Below are 22,011 nucleotides of genomic sequence, written 5' to 3'. Positions count from 1 at the left end.
GCTGTTACAGCTCATGGAAATTTAGGACCAGAAAGGATCATCTCCGAGAAAGGGGTCTCCCATTTAAGGAAGAAAAGAGGACATTCTTTCCTCAGAGACTAGTGAATTTGTCCAATTCATTATTGCAGAGGGCTGTAGAGGCAGGCTTGTTAAACATATGCAAGATTAAGATTGACACATTTTTACCCAGCAAGAAAATTATAGGTTATAAGGTAAAGGCAGGCAAGTGGAGTTGAGGAGTATCAGATCAGCCATGATCTCATTTAGTGGTGAAGCAGCTGAATGGCCTACTTCTGCTTCTAATTTTTGGGTGTTGTGGGGAGACATTGAAAAACTCTGCAGTACAGAGGCAGTGGACGTCCTGATACATCAATCACAAGTATGCACGTACAGCAAATAATTAGAATGAATAATGGAATGTTTTCAAATATTACAAGCGTAATGGATTCTAAAAGTGAGGATGTTCTGCTACAGTTGTAGAAGGCATTATTCAGACTACATTTGGGTACTGTGTTTTGTTCTAGAGCAGAGCTAGATGACTCTGTTCACCTCTGTTTTAAAAATAAGGGTTTCCAATTTAAGAAGAGCATCAATTTTCTTTAATGATCTTTGGAACCCTTTTCCTCAGAGACAGGGTCACTGAATACTTTAAAGCTGCTGTAAATGGATACTTGACTAACAGGGGAGTCAATGGCAGGTAGCAAAGTGGTGTTGAAGCTATAGTCTGATTAGCATATGAACATGCACACTAACATCTTGCTGTCAAATGAAGAAAGTTTGAGGGGCCTTAATTACCTATTCCACTTCCTAAGATGTATGTTTGTATTTTCTATGTTAAATTCTGTAGCTGAAACAAACTGCTTTTAAGTGACAACAGTATAGAATTTGTTTGCAAAGTTAGATGAAACACAGTTTAAATTTTGTATTAAATGTAGTATCTAATTGAACTGCGCCTTCTTCTTGAAGTATTAATTTGGAGTGTGATTACCATACCACAATATCTTACACTTAAAAGACATGTTTGACTGCCAGGCAGAATAACTAAACATATTCTGCACTAATGCGCAGCAGGTCAGGCAGCATCCGAAGATCAGGAAAATCAACGTTCAGGCAAAAGCCCTTCATCAGGAATGCCCGAAACGTCAATTTTTCTGCTCCTCCGATGCTGCCTGACCTGCTGTGCTTTGCCAGAACCACTCTAATCTTGACTAATCTCCAGCATCTGCAGTACCCACCTCCGCCTATATTCTCCAGTAATGACTGGCCAGCACTGTACTTAACTGGAAGCTTGGAGGACATCCCCTATACACTTACTAATAATCTCTTTTACTTCTCCAAAACTCCTTTTATATAAATATGGTACTACTAGATACAGACCAGAATTTAATATATTCAACGCATGTTGCCTAAAATTAGCTTCATTTCTTAAAAAAAAACCCAGAAATATTTTCTTTAGCTTCTTCACCTCCACCTCTGCTTTAAAGCCTAATCTTAAAACCCTCCTATTTGGAAAAATAAATTAGTTCATATCAGAGGCTAGACATGTCCCCCCTTTTTCAAACTAGGGGCATATTGAATAATAAAATTATGTAAGAATCTTCAAAGCTTTAAAGTTTAGAAATCTTTGATTTGCCTTCAACCTCTTTACTGGAAGGGATATCTTGTAATCAGGATTTAAAATTCCTTTCAGTGGAAAGGGGGAGAAAACAGGTGGCTTAGAGGTCAATTCTGTTCCATCCTAATCTTTCTAAATCTTGTCAGACACCTTGTTGCATTGAAAAAGGATCTGATAGTGGCACTGTCACTTGAATCACACAGTTCTGGCTTCAAGTCCACTTCAGATTCGAGCACACAAAAAAAATCAAGTCTAACACACTTGGAAGTACTGCCCTGTGAATGAGACAAAGCAAAACCCCTATTACTGGCCGGAATGAATACAGAAGATCTTTGGCAGTATTTCAAAGATCAGCATGGGAATCAGCCCAATGTCCTACCTTATATTTATCGCTCAATCAAGGACACAAAAATCAGAATAACTAGTCAATATTTCATTGCTGTTTATGGAAGTTTGTCATGAGCAAGTTATGAAAATGCCACATAAATGCAAACCTTTTTCCAGGAAGTGCATTGGTTTTTCTTTTCCAAATCTAGAAAGACCTTTTGTTAAACTGCACAAACAAAGTTGTATTGTGAGTCACTCATACGTGTGAATTTACTTTTATATTCACTTTCTGTCAGTAATATTTTTACAATAAATGCACTTTTTATTCAGAACAACATTCAAACATTCCTAAATATACAAAAATCAATATAATGAGCAAGAAGAGATAAACTGAATCATCTGACGCCTGAAGCAATACCAGACATTTCCTAACCTCAATGGCCCTGGGGATAAATTAAAATAAAAAGAAAATAGCCTATCTGAAAACAGTTTTAAGAAGATGAAAAATTCCCCTCTTTCCCCCTTTCTCAAGCTGATAGTGGAGACAAAAATGTCAGTCTACAATGCCTGCGTCATAAGCACACTGCTGTATGGCAGTGAAACGTGGACTACATATGCCAATCAGGAGAGAAGACTGAACACTTTCCAATTGAGGAGTATACACCGTATCCTGGACATATCCTGACAAGACAGAGTGTCCAATGCAGCAGTCCTATCTTGCACTGGCCTTCCCAGCATGTACACTCTGCTGAGGTAGCGACGACTGCGCAGGCTGGGCCACGTCCACCACATGGAGGACAGTTGTATCCCAAAAGGATATTCTCTTTGCATCTGGGAAGAGACCCACTGGGCATACTCAGCTGCACTACAAGGAGATCTGCATGAAGGCGCTGGATATTGTTACGGAATTCTGGAAAAGGCTTGCAGCTGACCACGCAAGATGGAGAAGCACCCTGACCCAACATGTTAAAACAGGGGAAAAGAAGCTGATGAGCATACAAGTAGGCATGAAGGAAGGAGTGCATCAGTTCTAGCAGATCAACGACCACATATAGATGTGACCCCTGAGACCGGGACTGTCACTGCAGCATTGGTCTCTTCACTCACAAGCGATGTTGCTTCAGGGAAGCAGAAAGCTAGAACAACGAGGATGCAACCTATGGTCAGCCATGACCAAAAGGGGCCTCACATGACACCCTATATCTCATAATAGCTATGGTTAACAAAAAAAAATCAGTGAAACGCAGATTTAAAATTAATACTCAAACTGGCATCAAGTGCAATTTGTGGAATAGTGTCTGAATCACTACCACCATTTTCATGAGATAAACAAAATAATTAAGTGCTCTGGATTGTGCACCTGCTGATTTTTCCAGTTTGACAGGTTGAGTGGAAGCCACAGTTGTGAACTGAACTGGCAATTTCCTTCTTCAAAATGTGACCTCTGTTGCAGGTAGTTGTCTTGCAGGTGTAAGAGACAATAGCATATGCCACATAAGTGCAATTGGTTTATTGGTCTAGGTGTATGATTATTGTTTTGGGCTTTTGCAATGCAGCAATAATGTCCCTATCTCTGAGCCAGGAGGCCCAGGTCCAAGTCCCACATGTCCTGGAAGTGTGTTATAATATGACCGAACAGGTTAATTAAATATATCTATGCCACATGGACCAGCGACCTATTCAAAACGTTTCATGCCATCTGGAAAAAGAACTGAACACTTTGTCTAGTCTTTCTCTTGTGCAGTGAGTGTTGATTGATGTTGGGGAATAGGGTACCTGTAATTCAAGGGGAGATGGTCAGATTGTCTCATTTTAGAGCTGGCTAGCAGTTAAGCATTGCTTGCCACAGAACACAGAACAGTACAGCACATTACAGGCCCGTTGTCCCCGATGTTGTGCCAACTTCTTATCATACATTAAGATCAAACTCACCTACAAAGCCTTCATTTTACTATCAATTATGTGCCTGTCCAAGAGTCGCTTAAATGTCTTTAATGTATCTGACTCTACTACCACAGCTGGCAATGCATTCCACGCACCCACCACTGTCTGTATAAAAGACCTACACCTGACATCTCCCCTAAACCTTCCTCGAATCACATTAAAATTATGCCCTCTTGTAATAACCATTTCCGCCCTGGGAAAAAGTTTCTGGCTATCCACTCTTATCTATGCCTCTCACCATCTTGTACACCGCTATCAAGTCACCTCTCATCCTTCTTCACTCCAATGAGAAAAGTCCTAGCTCCCTCAACCTTTCTTCATATGACATGCCCTCTAGTCCACACAGCATCCTGGTACATCTCCTCTGCACCCTCTCTAAAGCTTCCACATCCTTCCAGTAATAAGGTGACCAGCATTCAACACAATATTCCAAGTGTGGGCTAACCAGGGCTTTATTGAGCCGCAGCATAACCTTGTGACTCTTAAACTCAATGCCCCTGCTAATGAAAAACAATACACCATACGACTTCTTAACAACCCTATCAACCTGGGTGGCAACTTTGAGGGATCTATGGACATGGACCCCAAGATCCCTCTGTTTCTCCACACTGCTAATAATCCTGCCTTTAACCCTGCATTCAAATTCAACTTTCCAAAATGAATCACTTCACACTTTTCCAAGTTGAATTCCATCTGCCACTTCTCAGTCCAGCTCTACATTCTGTCAACATCCCTTTGCAACAGCCCCCCACAACTCCACCAACCTTCATGTGATTGACAAACTTACTAACTCACCCTTCCACTGCCTCATTCAAGTCATTTATAAAAATTACAAAATTATAAAAATTACTCCCTGTATCCCATGCTTCCTTACTTTCTGAATGAGCCTACCACGGGGAACCTTATCAAACGCCTTGCTAAAATCCATACACACCACATCCACTGCTCTACCTTCAATGTGTTTTGTCACATCCTCAAAGAATTCAATGTGAGGCATCATGAGGCATAATTTGCCCCTCACAAAGCCACGTTAACAATCTCTAATCAAACTCTCCTTTTCAAGCAATATAAATCCTGTCTCTCAGAATCCTCTCTAATAATTTGCCCACCACCGATGTAAGACTGACTGGTATGTAATTCCCAGGTTATCCTTCCTTCTCTTTCTTGAACAAGAGAATAACATTTGCCACCATTCAATTATCTGGTACAACACCAGTGGATACTGAGGATGCAAAGATCATTGGCAAAGGTGCAGAATATCTTCCCTCACTTCCTGGAGTAACCTTGGTATATCCTATCTGGCCCAGGGGACTTATCTATCCTCATGTTTTTCAAAATTTCCAGCACATCCTCCTTCTTAACATCAAACTGTTTGAACACATCAGCCTGTTTCATGCTGTTCTCACAAATGACAAGGTCCCTCTCACTAGTGAATACTGAAGCAAAGTATTCATTTAGGACCTCCTCTACCTTCTCCAACTCCAGGCACAAGTTCCCTCCAATATCCCGGATCGGCATTACTCTTCCTGGACACATCTGACAAAGCAGTCCAAGTCTGAATGTTCTCCAGGTCTTGCTGCATGTGGACAAGCTTTTATTATCTTGAATATGCAGTTGAATTCTATGCAACACCAAATCACCAGTAAAACTGCCTACTTCTGACTGAAGTGTGTGTGGTGTGTGTGTGGTGTGTGTGTGTGTGTGTGTGTATGGTGATGGGGGAGCAGTGGTTGCAGGTCATTGATGAAGGAGCTGAAGCTTCTAAAAGAACTGCTACAGCGATATTCTGGGAATGAGACAATTGGCCTCCATGCACAATCATCCTTTGTGCATGGGTGACTCCAAAATATCCCATAGGTTGTCGCTGATTCTGAATGACTTCGGTTTTACAAGGGCTCTCATTGATGTCACGCATGGTTAACTTCTGACGATGTTTACTATGACTTCAAATCAACAAAGCAACATATTTTAAAATCTTCCACACACAAAGCTCAAACTTGAAAATAAAATGCAACAAAAATCAACAGTGTTATCTCCAGGGAGCAAGCCAAATACAATTTATCTAGTCAATACGGATGATGTGCATGATCTCAAGTCAGAAGATTAACTGTATGATTATTCAAATTATTTTAATATTTAAATAAGAAACATTTTTACTGTAACGTTGCCTCTTTTATCCCAAATGACTTGCTCGATGGGACTTAGGTGTGTACGAGATTATGACCACAATTTGCTGACCTACACAACCAATTATGAGATTCTGGATCAAGAGCAGGGCCTAAGAAAATCAGATCTTAGAGCTTTTGTCAGCTCATTTCATTTGCTCAGCACAAACATATTACTTTACAATTAAATGAGCAAAATAGTTCAGACAAGGTGAGTGAATGTCAAGGCTGAAGTATAGGGGTGGTTTGTAATTGTATTAGAAGAGATAACTGTGCACAGTAACATTTCCTTTTTGTTAGATCTGGTGTTAGCAACAAAAGAATGGACACTTTAAGGTGAGCAGGGCTGAGGAAAAGGAAACAGGATGAGGACTGAGGAAGGGCTGTGACACCGGGGGCAGAAGAGAGCAAAAGGGAAAAGTACGATTGGTTGCAGAAAATTTAAAGAATGCTTGGGGAAAGATCAATGGTGAATGGGGAAAAGAAAACAGGAGGCAGTGGAAGTAATAAGGGCAATGCAGATGTGGGGGGTGAAAGTAAGATGGCTGAAAAATAGAGAAAGTATTGAGGAAACGAAATGGTGGAAAGAAGTAAGAAAGGAAGGAAGGAAGGGGAAGACTGAGGGTGAAAATAGTTAATATATTAAACAGAGAATGATAAAAAATACCAGACATTAACTCAGAAATAAAAGTTAGCCCCCCAAAAAGAACAGGCACTCATGTAAAAGAAGTCTTTTTTCCAGGATGAGAACTAAAGAAATTCAGCTCCCTCATCAGGCTTTAGCACAATTTAAATTACATAAAAGGGGGAGCTAAAACTCCACTTCATTGAATGTAAAAGTAGTGTCAAAACATCGAAAATGAATATTTCTTTTCTCTGTTTGATGATACATTTTCTGTAAAGAGTAGTCACTCTCATGGATCTAGGGTCATAAAGAACACTGTAAAGACCAACTGCTAGTCCCATGATCATTCCTTGTACTGTTTCAAATAAAGTTTTAGAAATAAGAAGCTAAAAAGCAGAAGAGATTTAAGGCCCCTTGAACTTGCTCTACCATTCACTACCTTGCACATAAGCACCATTCACATTAACTTAGAATGATATAAAAAGAAAGATAACTTAAAGAAAGTCCAACTTTGCTTTTTTGCTGCTCCAGCACACCACTGCCAGATTCCTACTCTAGGCTTCCCAGCTCAAGCTATGCTGCTGAGAGTGTCCAGTTCCCAGACCACACCATGGGGCCTACTCCATTCCGAAGGGAGAAACCCACTCCAGGCTTCACAGGTCAACCAACCGTCTCTGCAGCTATGCTGCTTCTGAAAACACAACTGCCGCTCGAGCCCATTGAAGCCACCTCCTGCTGAAGAGCTCTCTTTATCAAGTAAGTTTGAGGAACAAAAGAAGGGGTAGAAGGAAAAGAGAAAAAAAAATGCAGAAGCAGAGGACAAGCCCAGGCATGGGAGCCAGGTTGCTGCCTACTCTGCTGTCACCATCATTGATAGCCATCTAGTGTCTTTCTGCAATAGAGAACTCCAAAAAATTATATCCTGTAGAGAAAAGAAATTCCTCCTTTTAAATGGTCAGCCACTCATCCTTCTGGTTCTAGATCCTTCAGCAATAAGAAACATCTTTCAGTTTCTACCTTGTTAAGCACTCCTGAAAACATTAGCTTCACTGAGATCACCTCCTAGAGACTACTATTTAAACAACCACTCATTTTAGGGCAACCTGCTAATTCCAGGAATCAATTCATATATTCCATATCTACCATCTACTGTTATTCACCCTGTTAGTTGAGGGGAGATGACGGCATTGTGACAATGTTACAAGGTTAGTAAACCAAAGACTTGGATGAATGCTCTGTGAAATAAGTCCAAATCCCACCTTGGCAGCTACTGGAACTTAAAATAAATCAATAAATAAAAATCCAGAACTGATTCTAATGGTCACCATAAAACTGTCAATGATTTCCTGATGAAGGACTTATGCCTGAAACGTCGATTCTCCTGCTCCTCGGATGCTACCTGACTGGCTGTGCTTTCCAGTACCGCACTCTTCTGCTGCCCTTATTTGTGACTCTAGGTCTACAGCAATGAAGTTCAATGACCATTAGGTGCAGGTATGTAGGCCATACATTCCAAACGCTGGTAGATCCTATCAAACAGTATGTCCTTTTGGCTGTTCACAAATGCAGTCTATTGACTTTATCCAACCAGCCTGCTCTTGCAAAATCTGTAACATTCTGCAATTGGACAATATTTGCTGGATAATTCTGAATTTGTAAGAAATTACAATGATAATCAATTTAGGGTCACCATTTAGTGTGGAGCACTTGCAAGTACTGGAGGCTACATGTATTGATACACTGGGCCTTGTTCTTTGCGAATATGCATATACACTACCCTTGTTTTAATTTAACAATATCCAACCTTGGGCTGACAAATGGCAAGTAACATTTATGCCACACAAATGCCAGGCAATGACCATTATCAATAAGAGACAATCTAGCCACCGCCCCTTGACATTCAATGATGTTACCATTACTGAAATCCCCCACGATCAACATCGGGGGTGGGGGGGGGGGAATTACCATTGATCAGAACCTCAACTGGACTTGCCACATAAACATAGTGGATATAAAAGCATGTCAGAGGCTAGGAATACTGCAGCCAGTAATTCACGATCTGAACCCCCAAAGCCTGTCCACTATCTGTGAGGCACAAGGCAGGAGTGTGATGGAATAATCCTCAGTTGCCCTGATCAGCTCCAACAACACTCAAGAAGCTTGACATATCCAGGACAAAACAGAACACTTGACTGGCACTACATCCACAAGTATCCCCAAGCTCCACCACCAACACTCAATCGCAGAAATATCTAGCATCTATAGGGTGTTCTGCAGAAATTCATCAAAGATCCTCAGACAGCACCTTCCAAACCCATGACCACTTCCATAGAGAAGGTAAAGGGCAACATTTAGATGGGAACACTATCACCTTCAAGTTCTCTAAGCCAATTAGCATTCTAACTTGGAAATATATCACTGTTCCTTCACTGTCCTTGGGTCAAAATCCTGGAATTCCCTCCCTAACAGCATTATGCATCAATTCACAAAAGGTGGACTGTAGTAGTTCAAGAAGGCAGTTCACCACAACCTTCTCAAGGGCAACTAGGGACAGGCATTAAATGCTGGCCAGCCAATGACACCAACATCCCACAAAAATAAATTTAAAAAAAGAAAGCTATTTACTGGTTCATTTTTCAAGGCAATGCCCTGATCAATCAAAGACCAACTGTTTGCTGTCAAATCAACACTAATGGGTGTATGCTCCATGGCAACACTTCTACCAATTAGAGTCAACAGTACTGTCCTCACATTCTGTATAATTTAGTTTCTCCCTTTGAATTTGTATTCTTGTGAAATGTCCTGATGCTTTGACAAAATAACTTTTTTCAACAATGCTTAACCATCAGATTCCAAGTCAGACACAATTTTGCTTTTATAAAACTATTTGATTCTTTCTGATCATATTAGGGTGGTGGCCCTCAGGTTAAATCACCATCAGTTGCTTCTCTCTCTAATGAGACAGCAGTCCCTATGGTCTGGTAAGACTATGGCAGCACAACAACTTTCTCTGGTACCTTCCTTCTACTTTTTAAAATTACTTTAAATTCCCACTCACTCCCCACTATTTTTGGTATGCTTTTTGCACTTGTACTGTTTATATCTACTACCATGAAGACAGACAAAATATTTCATTAATTTATCTGTCATCTGAGATGATGCCTTTTCCAGGGAACATGATTGGAATAAGTAGAGTGTTGTTGAACTTCACTAACAGTCATTGAACTGTTCCGGTGCATCTGCTATATCATTTCCAGGATCACAGAAAACAAATTTCAGGAAAAGGCCCTTTGGCCCACAAAACCTGCGCTGACACACACCTTGCTAAACTAAATAATCCTGGCCTCTGCATGGTTCATATCCTTCTAATGCCTGCTTATACATACATCTGCTGAAAATATGTTGCTGGAAAAGCGCAGCAGGTCAGGCAGCATCCAAGGAACAGGAGAATCGACGTTTCGGGCATAAGCCCGACGTTTCGGGAATCCTGAGGAAGGGCTTATGCCCGAAACGTCGATTCTCCTGTTCCTTGGATGCTGCCTGACCTGCTGCGCTTTTCCAGCAACACATTTTCAGCTCTGATCTCCAGCATCTGCAGTCCTCACTTTCTCCTTATACATACATCTGTCAAGATACCTCTTAAATGTTACTATTGTATCTGCCTCACTGTCTCCTCTGGCAGGACACTCAGGCACTTACCACCCTCTGTGTGAAAACGTTTGCCTCTTAAATCTCCTTCAAACATATCTCCCTTTACTTTAAACTTCCGTCCCCTAACAATTGACATCCCTACGCTAGGAAAAAAACCCTTAATTCTTCATTCCATCCATGTCTCTCATAATTTTGTAAACATTATCAGATAATCAGATTTTTATCACAGAATACTGACTTACGAGTTTGAGGATATAACTAATTGAGTAGATAAAAGGGAATGCATAGACATAGAGTATCTGGATTTCCAAAAAGAATTTGAAAAAATGCCACACAAAAAATAAATATGCAAAATAAAGGCTCATGGTGTTTTGAGCAATATAATGGTATGGATAAAGAATTGATTATTGGACAGGATGCATTCAGTAGGGATAAATGAGGCCTTTTCAATTGGCAGGATGTGACTTGTGGATTCCTGCAGGGATCAGTGCAGGGCCTCAGTTATTTACAATCTATGTCAATATTTCAGATGAGGAATAGAAAGTAATGTTCACCAGACAAGTTTAGGTGGAAAAGTAAGGTGCGAGAACAAGCATAAGATAGTGAAATATGAGATTATCTACTTTGAATAAAAAAGCAGAATATTTTTTCAAAGATGTGAAACTTGTAAATGTCAAAGTTACAGACACTTGGATGTACTCATACAAGGAACACAATATTGTCTTGCAGTTGTAACAAGCAATTAGGAAGGTGAATGGCATGTGGCTTCATTGCAAGGGGATTGAAGATCAGAATTAAGCAAGTCTACTTACAATTATACATAGCTTTAGTCAATCTACACCTGGAAATCTCTACGCAGTTTTGGTCTCCGTATTTAAGGATATACTTACATTAAAGGCAGAATCTTGAAGATTCACTAGATTGACCTCTTGGGTGAGACGGTTGCCCTATAATGAGAGGCAGTAAACTCCAGGGAATTTGAGGTGAGCTCATCAGAATGTACAAGATTCTGAAGGGGCGTGACAGGGTAGACACAGCGGCCATTTCACTGTCTGGGAAATCAACATTAACGGAGCAAAGTCTCAGGATGGGGGCTGATCATTTAAAGGAGTGGTGAAGAACACTCATAAGATTGCGAATCTTTGGAATTCTCTACCCCTGAAAGTTGCAAATGCTCCATTAATACATATATTTATGGCTAAGATATATGGTTTTTAGGGAATCAAGGCTTATGAGATCACCAGGAAAGCAGAGTTCAAACCAAAGGTCAGCCATATTTATACTGAATGGCAGTGCAAACTTAACAGGCCATATGGTCTTCTATACCTCAAATTCTTAAGGCTTAGGAGGAGCAATTGAGCTGGCAGAGATATAGCAGGCAGCTGAGACCAAAAAACACTGACAAGGAAGGTAAAAGAAGCCCTCTACCTTGAATGCCACAGAAATTAGGGCTTAGCTTCAACAATCCTCTGGCAGAATTCAAACGCAACCTCCGCAGCAAAACATTCCCCTAATGCAAGTTGTTACTATCCTTCAAAATAATAAATACCACACAGTTCTAAGAACACATGACTTTACACCACCCTTTCAACTTTCAGTTTTCTTCTCCTAATTGTCTTGATAAAATGTTACGTTCCAGATTTTTCTTCACTACTGGTGAATCTCTCCTTCTAGTATTGCTTGTATCACTGTAGTCACTGATCTATGAGTAGATCCCAATGTTGGGATGCTTGGCTAAATAGTCTCCTCTTTGTTCCACAAAAGCTCACAATAGCAACCTTGCCTCCTTTAGCTAGAATCCTCCTTGCCCCACCATAGTAAAGATCTGATGGCAAAATAAATTGGCCTGTTTTTCAGCCTTTAACAATGTTAATTGATGGTGAGCCTTTCAACATCTGTTCCTGCCATTGATAAAATGTTATGATTGCAGAATGGCACATGTAAACTGATCTGAACTAATCCAGCCCCCTGCAATTATAAGTCCTCATACCTCCTGAAGGCTAGTAAAATATGGGCCCACATTGTTGACGTCTGTACCAATTGCCACCTTTTATTATGCTAGTTAATGAATTTCATGACATTTCAAATTAAATGAGTACAGCACCAGTCTGATTACTCAGGAGTGACTGGCACAATATGCTTTTCTATGATGGGTAGCTTTGCTGTTGATCCCAGAAGCTATCATTCACCCCTAGGCTGGCTGTATGTTCTAAATGTCTTGCATAATTACCTTACTCGTGTGGGTTGCCACATCCTCCACAGGTGTCAAAAGCTGTTCAGCACATCCCCCAACGATTTTATCAACTTCTCATACTCAGAAGGCATCCTCTTTTAAAATTACGTCCTGAGAGATTTTGATCCCTGGCCTCGTTCACTCTGGTTAAAAGTCACTTCACCTGCTTCTTTTTCTTTGGTTATGCTCATTCTTGTCCACATCCTGTGGGTGGATGACTATGTACTGATACTTTATCAGTGCGGCTCTTGCTTCTAGCCATACCTTTTGAAATAGAGGAGAGAAATTGTTTGGTAAAGAGGCGTAGAGCATTGTAGTGTACAGCTAACCTTAGTTAGCAACTACTCTGCATCAATTTGTGTCAGCCACATAGCTAAGTGAACAAAGTGTTGCTACTATCAAACTCTGCAGTCTAAAATGACTCACTTTTCGTGCTGGTCTCTACTGTGAAACTCCAGCCATGAACACATAGTTCCTGAAAAGGATGTTGACCCTTCTGATCTGTATGCATTTTCCTAACAAACATAATTAAACTAGTTGAATAACAAACGTGAAATCAAGGTAACTCACCTTAGTTTCAATTGTCAGTACAATGAGTGATGAGCACATGCGCAGACATAACAAAATTCTGTATTTTGTGGCTTCAAAAGGTACATCATGAATTTAAGATGAACATGGACTGAGAGGTAATAGGTACGCTTGATATATTTGGTGATACAATAAACTGTGGATATCCAAGGAACAGAAATTATACACTTTTTAAATAAATGATTCAATCTGTAAATCAAACAATATCTATTACCTTGTCACTTAGGTATCTTAGCAGCAATGCCCTGGGCAAGCTGTAACATGAGGTGCCATTTGAATTCTACGATTTAAGTAATTGGAGAGATTAAACTTGACAGTGGTGTCCACTCAATATTAATTAGAGCAAGTAACTGAGATTAGGGAATTTAAAACTTCTTAATACATCAGAGCTAAGATTGATCCCAAAAGCTTGTGTTACAGCTATTTAAACTGATCCACTAATGAGTATCATGCTGAAGTACAAAACAGAATCTGCAGTTCCCTTGAAAAATAATTGTTCTGATGGCATCAAGCTTTTCAATACAAAATTATTTAGTTTGATGCCATTGTTACATACTTAAACAACTCTGCAGCTTTTTTTTAGACCTGAATTTCTGCCAAGCTTTGAATCATTCCTTAAAATATATTTCTTAAAATAAGAGATTTTGTTTTATTCTGGAATGCTGAAACTGTTCTTAGACAGAAACTATAACAACACATAAATTAATCTACACCTTCCTTTATAAAAGTGTTCCAGGAATGCAAAGCCTACCCTAACCATTTTCATGATTTGGAGTGTTGTGTCATTTTTAACTTTGCTAACCATTTTCAGTTGAGATTAGGTCTGGTGTGAGCATTTCGGCACTTCTGTTAAATTAGGGCAGTATGTGGAATGCTCAATAAGGAATTTTATTTTAAAAGCATGACAACCAAATAACTGTTGTATTTTGGTGGAAGGGCAACTACCCTAATAAGTAGAGGGTACAATGGAAGACAATGAACTTTCCATTCAAAATACAGGAGGTGAAAAACTAATTAGAAAAACATAACAGCCAGGTGGACCTCATGAAATATGAGTTCGCTGACTGGGGCTGCTAACTTAGTCTAGTCAGGGAATCCTAGCTGACTGATATAAACAGGAGTGTCAGAGGTTCTGTTCACTGAGAGCTGGTCCTCAGGAATCCAGATTAGAGTCAAGTACTATGCATGTGTAAATAAAAGAATTCTTCGTGATGGAATACCGGCTTCTGTGGGGTTATTTTAGTGGCAACAAAAACAAACCTGAAGAAGTTCACACCCTTCAGTTGTTTTTGAGTTGCAGTAAGCATTTCTGGCATCATATCATTATTTGGTATGCTTGACTTGTTCGATCCTGCCATCGATCCTGGGCCCAGTAAGTGGAAAGAATGCTTTTTTTTAAACAGGCAAATGACATTGGACAGAAATGTAATTCTGAGATGCTATCGGTTTTACTCAGCGGTTGGAGTACCAGGAGATTCTATGTGCAGATCTTTGAAGAGATTAAGATAACTGGCAGAGACATGTGACTTTGGTTTAACCCTTAATGAGATGCTGAGAGATCATTTGGTATATTAGATTAATGATATAACTTTGCAAAAGAGCCTACTAGCTGAAACTCAACTGGACTTCAAACAGGCACAAAAACAGGCTTTGTCATTATAAAAGATGACAAGTGGAGTATGTGAGTTATGGGGTAGGCCGATGGAAGTGGACATCCTCACTAATCCAACTGGTCTTGGGGGATATCACTCGCGTGAAGATAATTGCTTAGCCTCACTCAGGATATACCCTGAACAGAGGGACACTAAATCAGCCCACAGCAAAATCCCAAAACAAACCCAAGCCTTGACCAAATTGTTAACATTTTCTTTAGGATCTGGACTGGCAAACCATTGTAGTTGCTGCCGGTATGTGAACTGAGACATTAAGAGTCCCACTGGACTGAATTGAGTAAGAGAACTCATACGTCGATATCCAGGAGAATGCACACCTGGAAAGCCCACCTACATCTGGTTTAGAACAGTTAAATTGCTTAGCAATATCCAAAACAGAATCAATCAAAATAAACAGCTGGTTAAATAGTCATCCAATTCTCATGGAGGACAATACTGGCACAGCTGTATCAGTGATTGTAGAAATAGTCTTAACTTGCTCTGGACTCTAACCCTTAAGTCTGCATAAGACCTCGGCTAGACTAAGAACCTGTATCTGGATAACTTTACAGATTAAGGGTACAACTTAGTTCCAGTCTCAAATGATAATCAGCTGGTTCAGTTACCACTGATTGTAGTAAAAGACTTTGGCCCAAACCTGATGGGCTGAAATTGGTTGAGAAAGATTTAGCTGGATTGGATCAACATTCTTTGATTAGAAAATGGCTGCCTGAGTAAAATCCTAATTAAAATAATTGGAAGTTTTTCAGGAAAGGAGCCAAGGCCACCTTGCATGTAGCTGAACATGAGCCATGCATACCTACGATTGCAGTTACATGAGGATTCCCAGAAACATGCTTCAATTAATATCTGTAAGGGTTTGTACCAATATACGAGACTGACATTTCAGGTATCATTAGCTTGTGCCATTTTTCAACAGACGATAGAGAACATTTTACAAAGTTTATCCAAGATTGCTATTTATCTGGATGACATGCTAATAACAGGGTAGTCAAATAATGTGATTCAGATAACTTGGATATAGTCCCTTGCCATTTCTCCAAGGTGGGCATATGCCTTAGAAGGGAAAAATGTGCATTACAGGGCTACAGACCGGGTTACATCCATTGGAAGGTAAAGCGAGGATGATCAAAGGTACCCCAACTCCCACATCCATACCGGAGCTTAGGTTTTCCCTTGGATTGGTGAATTAATATGGCAAGTTAATACATAACCTGGCCTCTATCCCAGCATCCTCACATCTGCTATTGGAAAAGGGGCAGCCTTAGAAATGACCCCATAACCAAGATGTAGCCTCAAGGTAAGTGAAGAAGCAGCTATCATTGTTTAAGGTGTCGGCACAAAATGAGATCTGGTGCTGACATGCAATGCCTTCCATATGGTATCGGGGTAGTGTTGGCTTACAGATGACCAAATGGAGAGAAAAGCCAAATAGTGTATGCTTCCCAGTCTTTGGCTGAGGTAGAATGCAAATATGTCCAGACAGAGAAGGAAAGAAGGTTTGGCAATCATTTTTGGTGTGAGAAAGTTCCACTAACACCTTTACAGACATAAAATTTTAATAGTAACAGACCACAACCCCTGCTAGGGCTATTCAAATAGACAAGACTGTGCCACCATAGCTTCAGGTCGAATTCAGCAGTGAGCTGTCATCCTAAGTACGTAGGATTACTAGTTGCAACACCGTACGGGAGGGCGAGGAGCAAATATGGATGTCTTGAGCCTCCTCTCACTGGCAGATGCACCACCGATGGTGCTGTCACTGGAAGACTGCATTCTGGTTTTTAAACTATCTGGACACCCTTCCAGTCACCGCTGACAATATTAGATTGTGGACACAAAAAGATCCGATATTGGCAAAACTAAAACAGCTGGTGGTGATGGAATGAAGCTTTTCTGGACCCGGTGAGACCAGATCACCGTAGAGATCAGCATTTTATTATGGGGTGTAAGAGTGTTTGTCTTGAGTAAAGGGCACCAGCAGCTATCGGTTGAACTTCATCAGCATCATCCAAGTGTGTCTAAAATGAAGATATTGCCAAGACGCTATGTCTGGTGGTTAGGATTGGATGCAAACATAGCCAAGTTGGTGGGGCCATTCCCGGAGTGCCAACAAGGACAAAAGTAATTGGCAACAGATCTCACACATTCATGAGAATGGCTGAGTAACGCTGGACTCAATTACACATTGACAAAGTCAGCCCTTTCATGGACTCAAGGTTCTTAGTCAATGTGGGTGCCGACTCAAGGTTGTTGGTCATGCATAGAGCTCATTTGTCCAACATAGGGACGAAGACAGAAAAGCTGTGAACATCTTTCACAATAAACGGGCTCTTGAAGTGTTGGTCACAGACAACAGGCCATTATTTACCTGCAGGGAATTCAAGTTTTTTCCAAAGTTGAATGGCATTCAGCAGTTAAGAGCTCATCTATGTCATCCATTGTCCCAATGATCTGGAGGAAAAAGCAGTCCAAACTTTAAAGGCAGGCTTAAAGAAACAGTCTACAGCATCAGTCTTACAGTCATAGAGTCATAGAGATGTACAGCATGGAAACAGACCTTCGGTCCAACCCGTCCATGCCAACCAGATATCCCAACCCATCCAAATGCCTCTTAAATGTTACAATTATACCAGCCTCCACCACTTTTTTCTGGCAGCTCATTCCATACACCCTGTGTGAAAATGTTGCCCCTTAGGTTTCTTTTATATCTTTCCCCTCTCACCCTAAACCTATGCCCTCTAGTTCTAGACTTCCCCATCCCAGGGAAAAGAGTTTGTCTATTTACTCTATCCATGTCCCTCATGATTTTGTAAACCTCTATAAGGTCACCCCTCAACCTCCGGCGCTCCAGGGAAAACAGCCCCAGCCTGTTCAGCCTCTCCCTATAGCTCAAATCCTCCAACCCTGGCAACATCCTGTAAATCTTTTCTGAACCCTTTCAAGTTTCACAACATCTTTCCGATAGGAAGGAGACCAGAATTGCACACAATATTCCAGTGGCCTAACCAATGCCCTGTACAGCCACAACATGACCTCCCAATTCCTGTACTCAATACTCTGACCGATAAAGGAAAGCATACCAAACTCCTCCTTCACTATCCTATCTAACTGCGACTCCACTTTCAAGGAGCTATGAACCTGCACTCCAAGGTCTCTTTGTTCAGCAACACTCCTTAGGACCTTACCATTAACACAACGCTGACCTCTGTGGGACCCTACTGGACACAGACTTCCAGTTGGAAAAATACCCCTTTACCATCACCCTCCAATTTCTGCCACTCAGCCAATTGAGGATGCAATTCACGAAATATCCTTGGGCTATGTCTCCCATACAGAATCTTTTGAAATCCAAGTAGACAATGCCAAAAACATAATCCTTATCTACACAACTTGTCACCTTGTTGATAAGTTCAATCACCTCCTTGACAAAACCATGTTGACTGTTCTTGATTAATCCCTGCCTCTCTAAAGTAGATTAATTCTCCCTCAGAATTGCTTCCAACAGTTTCCCACCACCGTGGTTAGACTGACTGGCCTGTCGTTTTGCTGGTTTGTCCCTTGAATAACTGTACAACATTGGCTGTCCTCCAGTCCTGTGGCCAGGGAATAATTGAAACCTTTTGCCATCTCCCCCTACTATTTCTTCCTTCTCACTCATGAACATCGATCCAAAGTATTCATTTAGACTGTGATCCTGAATGGGCCCTATGCTTTCCCTTGTTATCATTTTAACTTTTATGCTTATAAAACAACTTAGGATTTTCCTTTTATTTTACTTGCCAGTATCCTTTCGTTCTCCTAAGCCCCCCTTTAAAATTCCTCTTGCACATTCAAATTCCTGTTGGGCTTCTGCTGATTTGAGCCCTCTGATCTGTGACAAGCCTCACTTTTTTTCTGAATCCAATACTGTATATCCTTTGCTATCCAGGATTCAGAAAATGTTATGGTCCCACCCCTTGTTTTTTGGAACATATTGGTGCTGTTTCTCCACACTTTGTTCTTGAATGCATCCCCTAGTTCTGAGACAGATTTATTCAAAAGTATCTGCTGTTAGTCCACTCTGGCCAAATCACATCTGATTTTATTAAAATCAGCTTTCCTCAGTTCGATTACTTTACTTACAATATGGAAACAGGCCCATTGGCCCAACACGTCCACACCGAGCTGCTGAAGCGCAACCCACCCAGACCCATTCCCCTACATTTACCCCATCACCTAACACTACGGGCAATTTAGAATGGCCAATTCACCTAACCTGCACATCTTTGGACTGTGGGAGGAAACCGGAGCACCTAGAGGAAACCCACACAGACACGGGGAGAACGTGCAAACTCCACACAGTCAGTTACCTGAGGCGGGAATTGAACCCGGGTCTCTGGCGCTGTGAGGCAGCAGTGCTAACCACTGTGCCGCCCACTTGAGAATTTTGATTTCAAGCTCAGCCCTGTCCTTTTCTGTTGCAGTCCTGAAACTAATAGAGTTATGATCTCTGTTTGCAAAATGTTTTTCCACTCATGTTCCAACCATTTGCCCAGCTTCATTACCTAAAATTATGTCCAGGATTACTCCCTTTCTTGTAGGACTTTCTGTGTACTGGCCTTAAAAGTTGTTCTGGATGCATTTTAAGAATTCCACTCCCACCAAACTTTTACACCATGACCACTCCTTTTAATATTGGGGAAGGATTAGTTTAGACTGTGATCCTTAATGGGCCCTATGCTTTCCCTTGTTATCATTTTAACCTTAATGCTTGTAAAACAACTTAGGATTTTCCTTTATTTTACTTGCCGGTGTCCTTTCATACTCCTTTTTTCCTCTCCTAATCCCCCTTTAAACTTCCTCACCTACTAACATTACCCTGTTATTTTTCTCCTCGCTCAACTTTTCCTCCAACTCTATCTCACATAAGGATGCAAAGTCCAACTGTGAATCTGCATTCTAGTGATCAAGTCGTACAGCATAGAAACGGGTCTTTTGGTTGCCATGCTTGTACTAACCAACTAACTCTAAATTACACCAATCCTATTTATGTACATTTGGTCTATAGTTTGCTGTGCCCTGGCATTTTAAGTACTCATCCCAAATGCTTCTTAAATGTTGCGAGAGTACCTGCAACCACCACCTTCTCAAGCATGCCTTCCATATTTTTACCTCCCTCTGGATGAAAAATCTTTCCCTCAGATCTCTAAACTACTTCATCCTCACCTTAAACTTGCGCCCTGTGGTCTTAGACATGTCTGCCGTAGGAAAGAGATTCTCACAATCTACTTTATCGATGCACCTCTTAATTTTGTATACGTAACTTAGATTCCCCCCTCAATCTCCTCTACTCCAGGGAAAACAAACACAGCCTATCCAATCTGTCTGCATAACTCAGACTTTTCATCCTGAGTAACATCCTGCTGTATCGTCTCTGCACCCTCACCAGTGCAATTGTGTCCTTCTGATCAGAACTGCAGCAAGACTTCCTTGCTCTTGTATTCTTCACCCTAGCTAATGAAGGCAAGCACCCATATCCTTTCTTCACCATCCTGTCTACCTGCGTGGATCCTTCAGGGATCTATGGATTTGGACACCAATGTCCTTTTGTTCTCCAGTACTCCCTCGGGACCGTTCCGCAAAGACCGTTCCCTCCGTGACTACCTGGTCAGGTCCACGCCCCCCTACGACCCACCCTCCCATCCTGGCACTTTCCCCTGCCACCGCAGGAACTGTAAAACCTGTGCCCACACCTCCTCCCTCACCTCTATCCAAGGCCCTAAAGGAGCCTTCCACATCCATCAAAGTTTTACCTGCACATCCACTAATATCATTTATTGTATCCGTTGCTCCTGATGCGGTCTCCTCTACATTGGGGAGACTGGGCGCCTTCTAGCAGAGTGCTTTAGGGAACATCTCCGAGACACCCGCACCATTCAACCACACCGCCCTGTGGCCCAACATTTCGACTCCCCCTCCCACTCTGGGAAAAAGAAAGAAAAAAATAAACAAATAGGAGCGTTATCCCTCCCCTCCCCTTCACTGTTTGATTACGCAGCATTGCCCTCTAAGAAGGGCACTGCTTGTCACTGGCCACTTGGGTGTTTTCTTTCTTCCTGGTGGTAGAAACTGAATAATGATTTGTATATCTTGTGTCTTTCACTGTGTCTCACACTAAAATAAAAAAATAGAAAAAATAAACAGGAGTGTCCAAGTTTCTGTTCACTTTGAGAGCTGGCTCTGAAGGAGTTGGATCAGTGTCAAGGACTCTCCGCGTTAAATAAAGAGTGACTTGGTGACGGGATACCGTCCTCTATGGAGTTATTTCACTGGTGATGATGGGCTTTCCGTCGTCATTGTTTTATTGCTTGTGAGATCCCTTGAGGTTGAGGAATGACAAATAGCAAAAAAAGAAAAAGAAAAAAAACATGAGTGTTACCCTTACCCTTCCCTTCACTGTTTGATCACACAGCATTGCCCTCTAATAAGGGCACTGCTTGTCACTGGCCACTTGGGTGTTTCATTTCTTCCTGGTGGTGGAAATTGAATAAAGATTTGTACACCTTGTGTCTTTCACTGTGTCTCACATCCACACACACACAACATGGGTGCTGGGGAAAATATAAGAACTACTGCAGTTAGGCTGTCACGTGGGGGAAAAGAGGAAAAAAAATAAACAAACAGGAGTGCCAGAGATTCTGTTTACTCTGATAGTTGGCCCTAAGGAAACTAGACCAGTGTCAAGTACTATGCATGTGTAAATGAAGGGTGACTTGATAACAAGATAGTAGCCTCTGTGGAATTATTTAGTAATTGCCTTCAAAATAAGTGCAAAAGTATACACAACGAAAATAAATTGGCACAATAACTTGTGGGAATTTTAAAAAATAAACTTGGAGATTGTGTGGTCTGGAACATACTCACTGAATGTAGAATGGTAGAAGCAAATTCAACTACAGATGAAACTCGATTATCCGAATGAGATGGACTGGCACTCTTTCGTCCGGATAATCGACTATTCGGTTAATCGATTAAATGCCTTTCCTCAGGAGCTCAGAGTTTTAAAAGTCTGCTCCCCATTCAGGAGGCGAGGCAGCAGCACACAACACCTGCCCACCAACCGCGTCCAACACCGCCCCCCACCCGACACAACCCCATCCAACACCGCCCCCCCCAAACCCCGTCCAACACTGCCCCCTGCCCATCCC

General features: G+C 41.3%; 1 protein-coding gene and 1 long non-coding RNA gene across 4 annotated transcripts in view; one reads left to right on the top strand and one right to left on the bottom strand.

Moving 5' to 3' along the window:
- The window catches only part of chrna9a (cholinergic receptor, nicotinic, alpha 9a), an 86,876-nt gene that overhangs the window by 26,896 nt on the left and 37,969 nt on the right, over positions 1-22,011 (top strand). Inside the window, exon 3 of one of the 3 annotated variants that reach the window (XM_043692614.1) lies at positions 7,208-7,432. The exons of 1 other annotated variant lie outside the window; for it this stretch is intronic. The gene's annotated coding sequence lies outside the window, so the exon portion shown is untranslated. Of the gene's footprint in view, positions 1-6,194; positions 7,433-22,011 lie in introns of those variants that run through there. One more of the 3 variants, XM_043692606.1, reaches the window with a different exon arrangement.
- LOC122551021 overlaps positions 3,374-22,011 on the bottom strand; it is a 23,391-nt gene continuing 4,753 nt past the window's right edge. The window contains exons 2-3 of the long non-coding RNA XR_006311991.1: positions 12,558-12,824; positions 3,374-3,718 (exon numbers count right to left, since the gene is read on the bottom strand). This is a non-coding gene — a long non-coding RNA (uncharacterized LOC122551021). The remainder of the gene's footprint in view (positions 3,719-12,557; positions 12,825-22,011) is intronic.

This window comes from Chiloscyllium plagiosum, chromosome 1, assembly GCF_004010195.1.
Source record: "Chiloscyllium plagiosum isolate BGI_BamShark_2017 chromosome 1, ASM401019v2, whole genome shotgun sequence".
NCBI lineage: Eukaryota > Metazoa > Chordata > Chondrichthyes > Orectolobiformes > Hemiscylliidae > Chiloscyllium > Chiloscyllium plagiosum.
The sequence above is the reverse complement of the archived record's forward strand: the minus strand, read 5'-3'. Positions and strand labels throughout refer to the sequence as shown.